Source organism: Lissotriton helveticus, chromosome 11 (assembly GCF_964261635.1).
Source record: "Lissotriton helveticus chromosome 11, aLisHel1.1, whole genome shotgun sequence".
NCBI classification, from domain to species: domain Eukaryota; kingdom Metazoa; phylum Chordata; class Amphibia; order Caudata; family Salamandridae; genus Lissotriton; species Lissotriton helveticus.
In genome coordinates, this window is record NC_136072.1 from 325,482,836 (window position 1) to 325,495,329 (window position 12,494).

Consider the following 12,494-nt stretch of genomic DNA (forward strand, 5'->3'; position numbering starts at 1 on the left):
GGTTCAAGAGAAGGGCAAGTTAACTGAGCCTGGCCCAGATCTGCCCTTGAGGGTCCCCCTGTTCCCAAAAACTCAACCTGATCAGGGTCAAGTTCTTCCAGGACAGTCTCCTCTTGGATCACAGAATCATCCTCCTGAGAGGGCTGATCCTCAACCTGGGGCAAGTGGGAAGGCACTGCCTTAACCCTCTTGCTCTTCCTCTTGGGTTGTGGTTGGTCTATAGTTTCAAGATCCACCACAGGTTCAGGTAGGCACTTCTTGGCCTGGGACCTGGTTACAGCAAGGACATGTGCTGAAATACCTAGCATCTCTGCATGAGTCCTATACTCCACTTCTGACTATAAGGAATCCTCTAGATCATTGCCCAAAAGACAGTCAACTGGGAGGTCTGCACTCACAACAACTTTCTTGAGGCCAGTTACCCCTCCGCAGGAGAATTTAACAACAGCCACACTATGTGTAGTAGTGGCATTGCTAGCATTGGTCACTAGGTAATTCTCACCTAGTACAATTTGTCCAGGGTCCACAAAGTTAGGTGTCACCATAGTGACACTGGCACATGTGTCCCTGTAGGCCTGAGCCAGTTTCTCATTGATTAAAGGCGTCTGCCTAGACTTGCCCAAAGTATTGGGACTCATAGTAGTGGACACAGCCATGTCCACATCATAGAGCAGAACTGCTTGAGTAGGGATTCTGACTAGGCCAGACTCCATCTCAGTATCCAGGGTTAACCCCACTATAGCCTTGGGTTGTGTACCGCCACTGCTGACTGTACTAGGGGGTGTAGGTGCCTTAGGGGCTGCAGTGGTAGGGACTGGATTTTTCTTAGTGCATTCACTACCCCAGTGTGAAACTGATGTACAGGTATTGCACCAAGGTTTCTTTGGGCCATCATTCTTCTTCTTCTTGTTTCCACTCTGGGATCCACCCTCCTTATTAGAATTATTTTGGGGGCCCGAAGAAGACTTCTGTTTTTTTTCTTTCTTATCTCCACCCTTCTGGTCTGCCTTCTTTTGATCACCTCCTTGGTTCTGGTTTTTCTGCTTAACCCTGGTTCTGACCCATTGGTCTGCCTTCTTTCCCAATTCTTGGGGAGAGGTCAGATCTGAGTCAATCAGGTGTTGATGCAACAACTGGTTCTGGCAATTATTAAGGATCTGTTCTCTCATTATTAGATTGTACAATCCTGTATAGTCTGAAACTTTACTTCCCAGCAACCAACCTTCCAAAGCCTTAGTGGCACAATCAACAAAGCCAGTCCAGTCCTGAGTCTGAGCTTTTTGGGTATCTCTGAACAACAACCTGTATTGCTCAGTGGTTAGGCCAAACCCATCAATAAGACCACTCTTCAGGAGAGTGTCGTTTTTAGCATCCTCATGTCTAACAGTGAGGAGCTTATCTCTCCCTTTCTCAGAAAAGGAGAGCCACACGATTGCTTCCCACTGGTCTTAGGGGACCTGCGGTACCATGCAGGCCCTCTCCAGAGCAGTCATCCATTTGTGGATGTCATCCCCATCTCAGTAGGGGGGCACAATCTTACTCATGTTTCTATGATCATAGGACCTGTCTTTATCTCTAGGGATAATGCTGCCACCAGTGGGTATTTCCCCACTCAATTTTTGTTCCCTTGCTAAAGCAAGCTTAGCTTGGGCCAGGGCTAACTCTTCCCTCTCTATCTGGAGTCTGACAGCTCTCATCCTGGCCTTATGCTCTTTTCTCTGGGGGGAAGTCATTCCCCTTTGAGAAGCCCTTGAGGCATTAGAAAGGTTAGATTCCCTGGAAAGGGATCTATCTCTTCTATTGCCAGGGAGTATTCTGTTATTGGGTCTGGGGAGGTGGTCTCACTCTCCATTCCCATGTAGGTGCAAGTTAGCTTGGCTAAGCCTTCCAACTGGTACCTGGTTATCCCCTTGATCCTGATCTGACTCATCTGAATCACTTGATTCTGGCTTCACCCCTACCTCTGGGGTGATGGGGGTAGTTTCTGGGTGGTTTACCTCATCTCCTGGATTATCTGTGGGGACTGCTGTACCCTTAACAAGATCATCTGCCTCTAGGACACCTATCAGGATTGAGATAGTAGGGTTGTGACCCTTTTTCAGCCCCCTTGAGGCGCATACGCCACTCAAGTCCTTGAAGCTGAGTTTTCCATATCTGGAAGGTGCCTTGGGCAGGTCACCTGTCACAGGTAGAGAACTGGAAGGTTCACCTGTGCCAGACATAGCTAGTGAGGTGTAAGTGGTGCACTTACCTACACTAAGTGTTTTCCTACTGGAACCTTGCTAGTGAGTTGTAGTCAGGGTGTGCTACTCCCTTTAATCTACAACTACTAAGTTCAGTAGAACTTAAGTATGTTAGCTTTGTTTATATATACCTATAGTACTCAATGTGATCTTTTCAAATGATATAAAGATTGCAATGGTAGAACAACAGCAAGCTCAAATCCCACCACTGCCACCAATGTGAGAAGTTGGCCTGATGTATGATGTCCACAATTCTGGGGGCACCTTGTATCAGTACAAACAATCCCTTATGGTGGTGGTTGTAAGTCAACATTGTAGACAAGCTATCCTAATGGTAGCATGGACTAAGCAGTCTTAGGCTAAACTCAAGAGGGCATGTGAAGCCAGCTGTTTTACCATATGCAATCCTGTAATATCAAATGAAAGGACACCACACAAGTTATATATTATAAAAATATATGTATTTATTACTAGAATAATCCTATGTACTCTTTTTTTTTTTTTTGAAACTTTTTATTAATTTTATAAGTACAAACACAAACAATTTGCAAGGAATAAAGAGAAAGAGAAGACAGCAATATAAACAACGTTGCATTACATGGTGTGGGAGCGGGAAGGTCAACCAATGAGCGTATGTTCTATCAAGAAAGAGTCTCGCATGGGGGGGGGGCAGAAGGAACAAAATGTATCCAATACACAGTAGTAAGTGGAGAACCCTCGGGTTACGGGGACGTAGGTGCAACATCTGGGTCAGGGAGAGGGGGGGAACATATATCGCCACGGTAAGTGTTCCACTGAGTCCATATCTTCCCCCATTTTCGGGGGGTACCCCGAGAAATATATACAGTTTTTTCCCTGAACATGCACCAGTCCATGTTTTGTTTCCATTTCCGAATCCCGGGTGGTCCCTGAGCGCCCCACAGTTGCGCAATGTCTCTTTTGGTGATCATATTGCCCAAGGTCACCCATCGAAGCTGCGAAACGGAGTAGTCGTTCGGTTCCCATACATTCAGCAAGCATCTCCTAGCCTCCGGCATCGATCGCACCCCCGTAACCTCACTCATCACCTCGTGCACACGGGTCCAGAATCGCACTACCTCAGGGCACTCCCAAATGATATGGAAAAAGGTGCCCAGGAGACCGCATCCACGCCGACACAAACCATCCACAGAAAAGCCCATGTGCACCAAACGGGGACCAGTCACATACACTCTATGCAGGATTTTAAGTTGCACAAATCTAAGGCGCGCCTGGATGGCCACCTCTTTAGGGGAGGAGATCGCCGCCTGCCAGTCCTCATCGTCCAGCTCCAGCCCATCACCAATCCAGACCTCTCTAAGGCGAAGCAGGAGATCGGACCTGGAGTTGATCAACTTTTTATAAATAAGCGAAATCGTACTATCAGGAACATGTCCGTCCAGTACCCTGTCCTCAAGCGGGGACGATTCCGGAATCTCCACACCCGAAGGGAAGACCGAGAGCACCGCGTGGCGGACCTGCGCATAGCGAAAAAATTCGCGATCGCTCAGAGCGTACTCAGTTTTCAATTCCTCAAACGTCTTCATTCTCCCCTTAGTCCAAACATCATCAATCCTGCTGATACCTATCAAGTCCCACCTATCAAACCCCTTCGACTGCCAGAGAGAGCCAAGTCTATCGGATGCATACAGTGGGGTGACACGAGTTAATTTATCAGTCCACCCAAGCGCCATGGAAGCATGTCTCCACACCTGACCAGCCGTCCTAGTGGGGCCCGTTACGTTTCGAGGGGTGAGTCTCGAGTAGAGGGCTCTATTATAGTCACCCCCCGGCAACAACCATTTGTCCATCTCGAAGGCCGGATTCGGCCAAGGGCCATACATGCAATGATTTATTGCACCCAATTGAGACGCCCAATAATAGCGACGGATATCAGGCAAAGCAATTCCACCGTCGTACCACGGGAGCGACAGTTTAGCGATGGCGATCCGGGGCCTACCCCCCCACACCAGTTGTCTCTGTAAACTCTCAACCTCACGGAAATATTTAGCCGGGATAACGTCAAGTGTGTTTTGCAATGCGTAGAGGAAGCGGGGCAGTGACATCATCTTAAACAATGCCGCTCTACCCAGGGGAGAGAGAGGGAGTTTCCCCCAAGCAACAACATCTGCCCGAAGACGCTGAAGAGGGGGCAGCAAGTTCCGGTCAAACCGCAGTTCAGGTTTCAGAGTGATAAAAATGCCTAGGTATTTAAATCCATCTCTCACAATCGCGATAGGACAACCACTTGGCAGAAGAGGGGCGTCTCCCGACAGGACGTATACACAGGACTTCGACCAATTGATGACAAGACCCGAGTTTTTGCGAAAGGACGTTAAGACATCGAACAATACAATGAGGGATTTACGGGGAGATGTGAGATACAGCAGAATATCATCAGCATAGAGAGATACACGGTCCTCAAACTCCGAATTCCATCTAATGCCCTTCAGAGACGGCTCCCACCTCAACCAGGCCGCCAGCGGTTCCAAGGCGAGAGCAAACAACAAGGGGGACAGGGGACAGCCCTGTCGCGTGCCCCTGCCCAGTGCAAAGGGTGCAGAGACCCGACCATTGACCACCACCTGAGCCATGGGACCGGCGTAAAGCAATTTGACCCACCAAACGAACTCCGGACCGAAACCAAACTTGGCAAGAACCGCCCACAAATACAGCCATTCTATTGTATCAAACGCCATCGTAGCGTCCAAGGACGCCAAGATGGCAGGCTCACGCAGCGTCTCGGCTCGTGCCAAGACGCCATGCAACCGTCGGAGGTTAAGCGCCGTGTTGCGATGCGGTATAAAGCCGGATTGATCAGGGTGAACCAGGTCCCCAATGACAGTCGCCAAACGTGTCGCCAGCAGCCTGGCCAAGATTTTAGGCTCCGCATTAATCAACGAAATGGGTCTAAAAGAGGCACAGCGATCCCGAGGTTTACCATCTTTGTGGATGACGACTATAGTGGCCAGTCTCTGGTCTGGTGGGAGAGAGCCCACCTCCAAAGACTCGAGAAACATAGAGCGCAGATGCGGAGCTAGCGTGTCCGGGCGTAGTTTATATAGCTCAATGGGGAGCCCATTAGGGCCCGAAGCCTTGCCGGAGCGGACCGAACGGACAGCAGCGGCAATCTCGTCTACAGTAGGCGGCGCATCCAGAGCATCCCTATCAATGTGAGGCAATCGGGGAAGTGCAATATCCCGCAATAGCAGGTGGGAGTCCTGCTCAGATCGATCAGACACCTGGGAATACACCTCGCTGAAGTAATCGGCAAAACATGTAACAATATCAGCAGGGTCAGTACAACACTCTCCATTCTCCGCAACAATCACAGGGACGACACGACTTGCATTCTCCCTCTTATCCAGCCAAGCAAGTAATTTCCCAGCCTTATCACCCACATCATACAGGCGGCCCTGCTGTTCCCTTCCCATTTCCTTAGCAGCTTCCGTGACCAGAGCCCTGTATTCATGTTGTTTCAACTCCAATAGATGTAACCCCTCAGCGGTGACCCCAGATTCCAAGCACCCCTCCAGGGCTGTGACCTCCCCCTCCAGGCGAACCATCTCAGCACGGTTGGCCAACTTCACGCTACCAATCAACGAGAGGGCCTGGCCACGAATGACAGTCTTGTAAGCTTCCCAAAGTAAACTTGGGGAGGAAACAGAGCCCACATTTTCCGCAAAATAACAATCGTGTGTTTTAACCAGCTCAGCCCTGACCCTGGGGTCCTTCAAATACCAGGGGTTAATCGGAGCCACTCGGCCCGCCGAACCCCGCCGTGCATCAACCACCAGCCAAAGCGGAGAATGGTCCGAGATACCCCTTGCCAGATGTTTAACTTCCCGTATGAGGGATGCATGGGCCGAGGGCAATAATATATGATCTAACCTCGAGAGACTACCATGAGCACCAGAATGATAAGTATATTGCAACTGCTCCGGGTGAAGCAAGCGCCAGCAATCAGTGAGCCCCAGCGTCTCTAGGAAGTCACTCAACCAAGTCTGGGCCTTCGGCAGTTCCCTGAGAGGGTGACGGTCAAACATCCCGGAGACCACCGCATTAAAATCACCCCCAACCAAAAGCAGACCCTCGGGGAGACCCAGGATAAGTCCACTCAGATCAGCGAATGTGGTGGCTTGGAGGCCCGGGGGCACGTACACGGAAATCAGAATAAGAACCTTCCCTTCCCAGCGCCCCACAATGGCGGCGTATCGTCCCTTATCATCCAGTATGACATCATCAATGGCCAAGGGGAGGGAGGTCCGAACCAGAATGCCCGCCCCTCTGGAGCCCGAAGTGAAACCCGAGTGCGCCACAAGGCGATAACCACGCCTATTCAGAGCGTAGCACTTGTTGCCGAGCAAATGAGTCTCCTGCAGTAAGACAACATCAGGAGACAAACGTTTCAGCAATTGCAGCACCACCCTCCTCTTGATCCCATCCCCCAACCCGTTCACGTTCCAACACAATATCTGAAGTCCCCTACCCCCCATCCCCGAATTCAGCCCCTCCCCCGCCCCACACCCAAAGCAACTGCAAAAAACAGGAGTTTGCCTTTCCTTCACCTTGCAAATAACAATAAAATTCAAACAAACAACCCAGTCCCCCCAACAATGCCAAAACAACTATACCCCCCACCCCGCACCCCTGCTGAAGACCAAAAAGCCCCATAAACTTGCAGTGTGCCTGTCGCCCAACCGCCCAACTAATCTACGAAAAGAAAACCCAGGAGGAGAAAGGACCCGCTCAACCCCCACCCACCCCCAAAAGGACTATTACTTGCAAACATTAATGACACAGCATAGCACAGTTCAAAGCCAACGTGAAGGGTACGGGGTCAAAGTCGACATCTATTCCTGCTCCGTCGGGCCACCGTCCGCCCGATCCGATCTGCCAGAGTCCTCAAAAGGTTCTTGATCCGCAGGCAGCGAGTCAAGCCAGTCACTCACGACCCCAGGATGGTCGAAGAAAAAAGTACGATCCCTATGAACCACCCGCAAACGGGCCGGGAAGAGCATGGCATACTTCATAGACCTTTCCCGGAGTCTCTTCTTGACCCCTTGAAACCCCAGCCTCTGTTTCTGGACCTGTTGTGTAAAGTCCGGATAGAAGCTGACAGTAGAGTTCTCAAAGGCAATGGGACCAGACTGCCTCGAAGCCTGCAGGATAGCGTCTCTCTCCCGGAAATGACAGATCCTCGCAATGATGGGTCGTGGGTTAGCACCCGATTTAGGTGTGCCGCCGGGGATCCTATGTGCACGCTCGACAGCGAAAAACTTGCTGAGACCCTTGGGCGCCAAGTGATTCAGCACCAGGTCTTCCACCAATAAGTCCGTCGAGGCAGCAGTCGATGATTCCGGGACCCCAATCAGGCGGATGTTATTGCGCCTGGCACGGCTTTCATAGTCCTCTAGGCGCCCAGAGAAATAGTCATTAGCTTTCCGCAGATTCCCGACTTCAGCCTGTAAGTCAGAGACGTCAGTGACCAGGCTAGTGGTCTTGAGATCCAGGGATTTGACCTTTTCGTTTGTCTTAGCCAAATCCGCCCTGATCAAATTGACATCAATCGACACAGTATCCAGTTTGAGAGTCAAGGCCTCATATTGTTGCCCCAATGAAGCCTTCATACCGGTAATGGCGCCCATGAGATCCCGCAACGAGGGCTCTTCCTCAATCGATGAGTCCTCCGGCATTGTCGTCGAGGGTTTAGATGCTGCGCCCGGCGATCCTTTAGTAAGGGTGTACCGGTCCATAATGTTCGTTTGCAAAGCACTCCCTCGAACGCCCGGTTTAGTCTTGCGCCTCTCACTCTCTGGCTTGGTGGCCATCTTAGATCCTGGACCCGTACGGGTCGCCTGTTGTCGGGTGAAAATGATGACTGCGGTGGCAAATGCAGGACCAAAAGGGCGAAGGTGGTGCCAGTCTCAGAACTGAAAGCCACGACAGATCGGCATCAGAAACGGATAGACCAAAAATATAGGCACGTCCGGCCGTCTACGTAGCTAACAAAGTCAGGTTGATCTCCGGACAGGAATCGAAACCAAAAGCGGTCGCCAGCCCATGCAAGTCCGGCAGTCCGTTGTTGTTCACTTACTGGACGGCAGGCCAGACAAGATAGCTCGGGGCATCACCTAGGAGCAGGCCAGAAAACTGCGGCGATCTGTAGCTCTGGACCCCGAAGTCCAAAAAAGTTTTTGGGAACAGATAAATGATCAGTAGAACTACGCCAATAAACACCCGTCGTCAGAACCAGGATAAAGTACAGGATAGTCGATGGAGGTGGCGAGGGTCCGGGAGCCCTGTGCTCACGCGACCATCTTGGGTGCGCGCGAAGCTCCTCCCTCTGTACTCTTTATGAGTGCAGAGGCACAATCGTTTAAACAAAAGCACAGTTAAACATACACAAGTTGCACAATTTTGGATGAGCCCGGTGGCCACTCTAACCATAAACTAAAATAGTGGTATAAGTACCACCTCTCGAACAATGGTAGGGCCTAGGGCCTTGTGAATCGCTGGAACTACTCGGGACTAACAGTGATGAAGTCGGGAGAGGCCCGCGGGACACGGGTGCAGTGCCTAAAGCACACGCATGCACCAATGCAAAGTCAATGGCGCGTAAAAGTTAGAAAGTTACTGTTTTGGAAGTCTTCCGACTGGAATAGAATTACCCCACTTTAAACTAGGACACTAGAGGTGTAAACCACTACAGGAGCACCGGTGTTTGATTGTTACCTCACCCACAGGAAGGGGGTGCATAGGTGCCAAAGTGTGTTGGGTTTCGTCGTGGAGATCCATGGAGCCTGGAGATGAAGATGCTGCAGGCGGCCAGGAGGGAAGAGTCCCGTTGGATCCAAGGGTAGATCGAAGATGTAGAGTACCTGAAAGCAGAGGGGACAGAGTCTGGGTCACTAGCCAGTGACCAGGATGGAACCAGGAAGCAGACCCCCCAAGATATAGCGGCATGGATTCGCAAATTTAGCGGCACAAAAATGGAAATTTAGCGGCATAAAAATGGAAATTTAGCGGCAATTTTGCGGCATTTTATTTGGCCATTTTTCCTACAACAAACACAGATAGCTTAGCTTTTGTAGTTATTTAACAACATAAAGCTATGTATATTTGGTTTAATTACAATGTAGACACTTTGTTTCCCTCAAAAAGCATGTACAGATATTAGAGTATGCATATGTCATAGTAAAGGCATGCATAGTAAAGGCGTATGCGTGGTTAAGACTTGTGTGGTTCAGACCGGGTGGAATCAACATGAGTGGTAATTGCATGCGTGGTTCCGTCACACAACCACTGGTTAGCTTGTGCAGCAATGCAGTGAAATGAGAGGATAGAAGTGCCTGGAAACCATTTTTCGCCCGTGCAGTGATACAGTCTGACAGGAGGATAGAAATGTCCAGAGATGCTCTTTATCCAGTGCAGTGATACAGTCAGGCAGGGGGATAGAAATGTCCAGAGATGCTCTTTATCCAGTGCAGTGATAGAGTCTGACATTTTTATGATATTTCGAGCCCTGCTTAAACTTATCACTATATGTATAAAACTTTATGGGCTGTGGAAGGGAAAATAAATGTGTCCCAACACAATTAGAGCAAATGTACTATTAAACACACATTATAACAGTGCAAAGGTCAAACGTAAGTTTATTACTACAGTACAGCACTTTCATAATGGTGAGGAGGTCCCTGGACTGGGATTTTACCTTACCCAAAAAATATCATATACTGGATGATTTTTTTTGTTGAATATATATTTTTTAATTCAAATAAACATGAAAAAATATCATGCCATAACACTATATGCAGATGTGCAGAACATAATATGCTATGTATGGTTATTGTTGAGGGAGGGGAGGACATTATAACCCACTGCTTTGCCTCTCCCGAGTCATTGCATCTCCAAAGTCATGGCACCTCCCTACACTCAACAAAGCTATTACATAATAAATTACACAGCTGTGCATCTAGACAGACAAATATCTTCATAGCTCTCTGAAGTGGAGCATAGGTGGCTTGTTTGCATAATAGAAATAAGAATCTAGTAGCATCGGAAGCTGTGATGAATTCCTCACCAACTACAAGTCAGCAAACAGTAAGTTCCAAACAAGGAGTCACAAACTAAGGACTTAAAGATATTTATTAGCTTAGGAAACCTTCAGAAGTTTCTCTTTGAGACGAGAGGGTTCCTTCCATGGAACAAAGACTGATGCACTGAAACTCAGATTCTTGGGATTTCGACTGAGATGGAAACATGTGATAAATGCTTGCAGAGTTTACGGTGTCAAAGGCAGTCCTCCTCTGCACAGCATTCGGATGGGCACTTAACCTTTACCTGCTGCTGCTCTACTACACTACAATGCAATAAAAGGGAATATGCAAAGTTTTTTATATGGTTTCAAATTACCACTAGAGACTGCTCTAATGTTGCATGCGTTTCCTCTTTTTCAACTGTCTGTCGACAGTCTGGACATACCCACAATGGAAGATGAAGCATACTGTTTTGTTTTTGGAGAAGTTATAAGTGCAGTTTTGCTAGAGTTTTTAATCCCACTCTCTAAAAATGAAATATCTTTATGCTCGCTTCTACAAAGTAGGCAGTGTTCTGAGTTCAGTGTTCAAAGTAGACGCTCTGTGCAGACCCCCCAGGATATAGTGGCATGGATGATTAGCTTTTGTAAAAATACCGCGATTTCTACAAAAGTGCCGATTTCGCGGGCACTTTCGTAAAAATCGCGGCATTTTTACAAAAGTGCCGATTTTGCGGCAAACCGCGAAATCGCGATATCCTGGAGGGTCTGCAGGAAGGAACCAAGCAATGTCGGGGGCAGTCAGGTGGTTGTCGAGAAGCTTGTCTCCGCTGCCACGTGGACTCTGGGGCATCGAGGGCGTGCAGGAGTGGATCACGAGCTGTCCCACAAAGGCTCTCGCTGTCGGCTTCCAGATCGGAGTCAACAGGCCTTAGCAAATGCAACCCATGCAGGATTTGAAGATCGCTTCTTACTCGGACCAGCAAGGTCAGATAGATTGCTCCTTTTTAGGGGAGCGAGGGCCAGTCTGTAGCAACCAGACTAGCAGAGTAAATTCAAGGATTCGTCGGTACTGGGGCCACTAGCCAACGGGCAAATGACCGAACCAACGCGACGAGCAGGAAAATGCAAAAGGGCCCCACGCAGCACTCGGTGAGTGTGGAGGGGAGATCTTCGGTGCAAAAGCTGCTCAGGGCTGGGGCTTCTCAAACCCCAATGCACAGCTTCAAGGAAGCCTCGGGAGCTGCACGGTCAACACTTCGTATTTTTTCCAAGATGGCTGGCTCCACGCTTCACGTCGCCACCACGGGTCTATGATTCGCTGGGACTGTTAGAAGTCAGGGAAGCTGGGTCTCGTTGATCTCTGTTGCTCGAGTTCCAGCGGGAACTGCAACAAAGCAAACGGTTGGGCGCTGGATGGTGCCTGTTTGCACAGGGTGGTCACTCCTTGACCACAAGGGAGATTCTTCAGTCTTCCACGTCGAGTGGGATGTCAAAGGGTGCAGAGTTCTGTATCAAAGTTTCAGTCAGGATAATCTGATGTGCACTGGCACAGTTCCTACCTTTATTCCAAATCAAGGGGCTGGATTACCTGCTAGGTCCCTCCTATGGGTGGGACCCAGGAAGGGGGTGGTTACACCCCTTTCCCTTTGTCCAGTTTCACGCCAGAGCTGGGGCTGAAGTGCCCCATAACCGGTTTGACCGAATTTTGCATGGGACACCTTGTGTGCCTCAGGCAGTATCTAGTTTCTTTCAGCCCTCCCTGCTCCAATCCACTATCTCCTGTCTGGGGTGGTGTAGCACCTCCCTGTGACTGGAAACTCTTTGTCCAAGCCTCCCCTGACAGGTTTCAGTCAGCAGCAGGAGGCCAGACTTGTGTCTGGGCAGCAGCATCCATTTTGTGATGCTGAGGCTCTGGTTAGATTTTAACCGCGTTTAAGTAAAGTAGCATGTCTTTTCCCTCTAGAAGGGTGGAATGCTACCCCCGTCGCCAGAACTGGCGAGGGGGTAGTATTCCAAAGTGTATGACACCTTACACGACATGTTTTGATAAAGCCAAACCAAAGTTAGCAATAACCGCGAGGATTATAATGCATTTAAGAGTATATGGTATAGCAATACCCTGGAACAGCTATAAGGAAATGGTTCCGAAAGCTGCTGACAGGCTCAGCTCATGCTAGAGCACCATCTCACAT